This window comes from Jaculus jaculus, chromosome 21, assembly GCF_020740685.1.
Source record: "Jaculus jaculus isolate mJacJac1 chromosome 21, mJacJac1.mat.Y.cur, whole genome shotgun sequence".
Classification (NCBI taxonomy): Eukaryota; Metazoa; Chordata; class Mammalia; order Rodentia; family Dipodidae; genus Jaculus; species Jaculus jaculus.
Window position 1 is genome coordinate 294,893 of NC_059122.1, and position 6,532 is coordinate 301,424.

At 41.7% G+C, this 6,532-nt stretch overlaps 1 pseudogene; it reads right to left on the reverse strand.

Moving 5' to 3' along the window:
* Positions 1-6,026: 6,026 nt before the first annotated feature.
* LOC123456380 lies at positions 6,027-6,532 on the reverse strand (annotated as a pseudogene).

Genomic DNA, 6,532 nt, shown 5'->3' on the forward strand with positions numbered 1-6,532 from the left:
CATGCAGCACTATGGGAAACAGAAGTCATCAGTGGTGAAAACTGTGGGCACTGCGTCATGTTTGGCCAAGCAGGCCAATTGACCGCACAGGTGCATGAGGGGCATGTTTGTTATGGGCAAAACCAACTGCTCTCTAATTGGACTAGAGGCCTGCTCTACATGCCTGATACTGAAAACCTCATCAAAAGCCCAGGGTGGGTGAGGTTATGAGCCCAAGGAGTCTAATGACTGCTCTTGCCTGACTACTGCATAGACTATGCTCAACAAACTGCCCTGTAAGCACTTTACTTAATGTTCATACCCATATATTAATGCTACTTTCACTTTGGGTTGGAGAAGCTTACCTTTTCAGATGGTGGTGACCACTGGGATGAACCAACAGGCACCATAGCACCGACAAGATTTTTTAGTACTGAAATATCTCTACCATATCTTCCAATAATAATAACAACAACAACAACAATAATACTAACAAATACAACTATAAGTTATCCTAAACAAATATCTAGCTAAACAGATAAAGAGAGTCATCTAATGGTCTAAATTCATACCACTGGCCAGACAGAGTTGTTCAAAGCCAACCTAGGCCACATAGCAAAATCCTACCTCAAATAATAACAGAAAAAATGAATACCACTATTAACTAAGTCATCATTTCTGCCATGTAACCCAGTTTTTTGCAGCTGAGTGTGTAATCTCGTAGTAAAGCACTTCCTCAGGAATTATAAGGCTCTGGGCTCAGTGCATAACACTTAAAATTTTAAACTAACCTATTATGTATAAAACTTGCATAAATAAGAATAAAGAGTAAATATTTTAAAGTAGTTGATATTCATTAGGGTTTTTTTTAAATTTTTCTTGACTTTCCCTTATTTATAAGTGAGCGACAGACAGACAGAGAAAGAGGCAGAGAGGGAGAATTGGCACTCCAGGGCCTCTGGCCACTGCCAACGAACTCTAGACGCATGGACTACCTACCACCTTGTACATCTGGTTTACATGGATACTGGGGAATTAACCTGAATCCTTTGGTTTTGCAGGCAAGCACCTTAACCACTAAGCCATCCCTCCTACCTCTGCCTCCCAAGTGCTTGGATCAAAGACATGTACCACCATACCTGGCCGTACAACATTTTTGAACATCTTTCTGATCTACATATAGCAATCTTAGTTTGGTTTAAAAACAATTATTGGGCTAGAGAGATGGCTTAGCAGTTAAGGCACTTGCCTGTGAAGCCTAAGGAGCCACATTCATTTCCCCAGTACCCACAGAAAGCCAGATGTGCATGGTGACACTTGCATCTGGGATGTGTTTGCAGTGGCTGAAGTCCCTGGCACACTCATTCTCTATCTGCCTCTTGTTCTTTCTCTCTCAGCTGTGTAAAGTACCCCAGCTGCACATGAGTGGAAGTCCTTTAGATAGGAAAGCTCTGAACCCTAACACATGGCAACACTAAATATGAATTCAATGAATGAATATGAATTCTCAGTCTTATTTTTACCTTTTAGTTACTCTCACACAATCACTGGGAATGAGCCACTAATCCTGGGTTTCATCCAAGTTGAGGCCCCTAGAATAGGAGTGGAACTAGTAAAGCTGCTGAGAGTGACTGTGTGAAGCCAATCTTAGCACTGTCACTGCTCACAGTTCTATCAACTAGTCCAACTAGATGATTCAGTGAGTTTACTGGGTTGACTTACAGAGCACCGGTGGGGTGTTATTTACAGGAGTGTGGTGACCCACAAACACCTGCATTACTGCAAGGTCCACCCCATCAGAGATGATATGAAAACAGTATGATAGCTTCTACTTACTTAACCTTTCACTTCCTAGCTTATCCCAGGCCAGTGCCCCTCCCCCTCCTTTACCAGACAGTGTCAATAGCTCCATTAACATTTCCACTGACCTGGCTATCACTTCACATAGCTCTGCTCAATTAGTTTGACAGGCCTACTAAGGAAAGATATTCTCCACTGGTATCAGATTATATCTGGAGGATAAAAGCCCTTTTTCCAGATTCTTTCTTTTTCTACGTAGAGTCTAGCTCTAGCCCAGGCTGTCCTGGAACTCAGTAAGCACTATGTAGTCTCAGGTTCACTTTGAACTCACAGTGATCCTTCTACCTCTGCCTCTCAAGTGCTTGGATTAATGACATGTACCACCATACCTGGCCCTACAACATTTTTGAACATCTTTCTGATCTACATATAGCAAACTTACTTTGGTTTAAAAGCAATTATTGGGCTGGAGAGATGGGTTAGGAGTTAAGGCACTTGCCTGTTCAGACTCAATAACTCTACTTCTGGCTCAGCCTGAAATTCCTTTCAGCTGTGTTAAGTACACCAGCTGCACCCCAGCGGAAGGCCTATAGATAGCAAAGCTCGGAACACTAAGATGTGTTCCCACTGCTGGGGACATTTTCAATATTTCAGTAATGGCAATATGTTTTTGCCTGAACAGCTGTAAAGTCACATTTTGACATTAGTCACTGAGCAATTAGATTATAACCCTGCAATAGATCTGGGAAGGGGTAAATTAAGCTATTAACCCTAACCTAGGCATGGTGACAATATAAGAATCCAAGCAGACCTTTTAGAATTTTCGTAAGTAGCCCAAAATTTCGGACTTCATAATATCCATCAGTGGGGGACAATTCCCTCCATCCTCAAGTTTCATTCAGTTCCACCATTCAGCACCATTTGACATTTTTAAATCTTGTTTTAAAAGTCTCTAGGGTTTTTCCTTAAACTTGGTGGCCTATATGTAAAGATGGGGCCTTCTCTGCCCTTTAACAGACTTAATATTCAATACATAGGTTCTATTTTCTAACCAACTGCAATTTTGTTTCCTGTATTTTATGCCTTTAGTATTCGGAGTAAGATATTATAGTAAACCAAGAGCACCCTTTTGTTTTCTAAAGATCCTCCACATTCTTAGTTTACTGAACTAACTCTAAAGAGACAAGGTAAACCTCACCGACCTGCTGGGGTGGCTTGAAGACCTGGAGAGCAATGCAGAGCAGCAGTCTGCCTTTCCAATACTTGTCTATAGGAAGGCAAACATGCTGTGTAAGGGTTCTGGTCCCACGTACATGTGTCTGGAGCCAGTGTGCCACGTCTAGGGCCTGCAGCCCCTTTCTGCAGTCTGTAAGACCTGTGTGAAGCTGTCGGACCCACCCTCGTCCTGTGGCACTGGTGCTGGTCTTGTGGTGTCTCGAGCTGTTGGCAGCAGTGGAAACACCTGTGTGAGGCACATCCAGGAAAGTCCAGCCCCACCAGTGCTGATCCCAGTTGATTGCCCACCCTGGCAGGGGCGGAGCCTTATGTCTGCCACACCCATCCACCTGTGTTACACTCCTTAGCACTTCAGGCATATCCTACAAGGTCACTGTTTCTGTCCCTTCTAACCAGTACCCACCATGGTGAGTGGATCACATTTGGGGAGTGTGAAGAGGAGCTGGTAAGGCACTGGGAACCTCTACATCGGGTGGACAGTGGCTCTCCATTCATCATGTTGAGGGCAGCAGCTCAAACAGTGCATCAGGAGAGTTGGAGTAGATGAGTCCCACGTATGATGCGAATTTCCAGGGCCTGGATAAAGGGTCTGCATGGATGAAGTTTTCACCTCAGCTCAAGCTGGATTTTTCAGTGATCTGACTCTTCAGCAGCAATGCCCACTGTCGGTTTTCTCCCCTCATGACTTCTCTCTCTCTCCCATAAAGCTGCATACAGCATAGCTTTTTTCAAGCTATCTGTCAGCTGCTATATAGGGAGGAGGTTATCACCTCAGCTCTAGCAAGATTGCTCAGTGACCTTGTAGCCCTGGAGTCTTTAACAATAGGGACTTATGATCTATTCCTGGTAGGAAACCAAGCACCTTGGTAATGGCCTGTAATGTTTTGTGGACATCAGGGACCTACCTAGCCAACAACTCACTGGAAGGTATCCCATCATTGGCCTGAAAGTTTTCTCGATATAATCTATGACTTCTGGGTATAACATTGTCCAATAAACTAGGTTTCCATATGGCATATTCATATCCTCTTATATTTGGATTAACCCTCCCCTCACCCTTCCTTTACAATCTCTTCCCCTAACCTTACTTAGGCCTTTCTACCCCCAGTAATTCTTCTACTGACATATGTACAATACCATCAGCTTGAATCCTCCCCTCTCCTCCCTTCCCTTTCTAGCTTGATGGCCTCAGCTACTGACTTTTATTCCAACTCACAGACAAGTCCAAAACTTGTAGCTAGGATCCACATATGAGGGAGAATATACAGCACTTAGCTCTCTGGGTCTGAGTTGACTCACTAAGAATAATACTTGACAGATCCATTCATTTCCCTGCAAATTTCATAATTTCATCTTTCTTTACTGCTGAATGAAAATTCCATTGTATAAATGTACCATGTCTTCTTTATCTACCCCATGATTATCCCGTAATTAATTAATTTGAGAAAGAGAGAATGTGTATGGGCACACCAGAGCTTCTGGCTACTGCAAAGGATCTCCAGATGCATGGGTCACTATGTGTTTCTGGCTCTACATGGGTAATGGGGAATTGATCCTGGATCATTAGGCTTTAGAAGCAAGTGCTTTAACTGCTGAGAAATTTCTTCATCCCTTATTAGGAAGTTTACATGGGAACTGGAAAGACAGCTTAGCAATTAAGGCACTTACCTGCAAAGCCAAAGGACCCAGGTTTGATCCACAGGAACCACATAAGCCAGATGCACAATAATGCACGAGATAGTACACACATCTGTAGTTTGTGTGCAGTGGCCGGAGGCCCTGGTATGCGCTCGCTCTTTGCGCAATCCCTCTCTCTCTCTGTCTCTCTCTTTCTCAAATAAAGAAAGAATAAAATATTTTTAAAAGTTTTTAAAACAAGAGTAAAATTCTCTATAATGGTATCAAGATGTCCTAAGACAAATTGTAGCCAAAGATTCTTAACTCTTTCTGGTCTTGCTCAAAGACAGCATAAACATTTTCTGATGTCGTCATGCGTTGAGCTACAAGCAAACTTTTCTGAATATCTCAGTATAGTCATACATCTAAGAAAAGTGTCTACAATGCCTTCCTTTTTGGGTATGATAATACCCTTCTATAAGGTAATTTGGTGAGCTGAAGACAGGCAGTGATTGCAGAATGTGATCTTCTGACTCTCACTCTAACCAAAACCTTAACACCTAACCTTCACCCCAAAAACTCCTAAACTCAACCTGACTCTCACCCAATCCTGACCCTGACACAGACACTGACCCTAATCCTAAACCAGGCCTTGACACTAGCCACGAACCTCTAACTCCAAGACTAACACTAAAAATAGTAGTGTGTTATGTGACAGAATGATCTCACCAATTAGCAGATGAAAATGATGTTTTGAGAGGAAAAGTATTATATGTTAGTTCAAATATTTTGGGTGGTACACAGTGCAACTGATAACCATTTCTTTCTTTTTCTTTCTTTCTTTCTTTTTTTTTTTTAGCACAGGCTAACCTGGAATTCATTATGTGGTCTCAGGCTAGTCTTGATTTACTTCGATCCTCCTTCCTCTACCTCCTGAGTGCTGGCATTAAAGACATGCCCCACCATGGCTAGCCAAACAGTATCTCTTTTCCAAAACCAATTATTTTATTCTACTTCAGATAATTTTCTAGGTATCATACAGAAGAATCCTTACGTCTGTAACATAAATCCTCCAAAGTTAAACAGTAATTGAATGTATATATTTTGAATTTGTCATTATTTGAAAATTATTCAAAAATTTTTAGTGTTCTTATGGAATAAAATAATGACAAAAGGCATTCTATATTCATATTATCAAAATAAATTTACTTGTCAGGGTGTTTTTTTTCGAAGTAGGGTCTCACTCTAGCCGAGGATAACCTGGAATTCACTGTGTAGTCTCAGGGTTATCTCGTACTCAGTGTGATCCTCCTACCTCTGCCTCCCATGTGTTGAGATTTAAAGGGGTGTACCACCATACCCAGCCGGAAGTCAGTTTTAATCCTTGCTCAAGTTCAAAGTATAACCACTGTGATAAGAACAAAGATATTAGCCTTCACTGATTTTTGATTCACACTTAAGTGGAAGTAAAGAGGCACCATTGCTCTCATATCCCCCAGCGCAGACAGCATAAGAGCCACCATGCACACCACTCCCAGAAAGACAGTAAACTAGATCCTGAAGTGACAGGGTTTTTTTTTTTTTTTCTCCCTTTTATTGTTATTTTGCAATTGGGAGAAGAGTAACAATAACCTCTTTCCTTCTCTAGCTTTCCTCAGCAGTTAGAGATGGAATTAATCCACTATACCAGAGTGACAGAATAACACATCTATATGATGAATCACAATATTCTCACAACAGTGAGGTTTTGCTGCACCTGCAGCATCAATAACAACATATTTATTTGGAGTACTACACAAAACCTTGAACCTTAAGGCCAATTCATAGGGATTATACAGAGTCAACACTCATGTCTTGACTGCTCATTGGCATAAAATATAAGCTCTGTGGTACACACAAA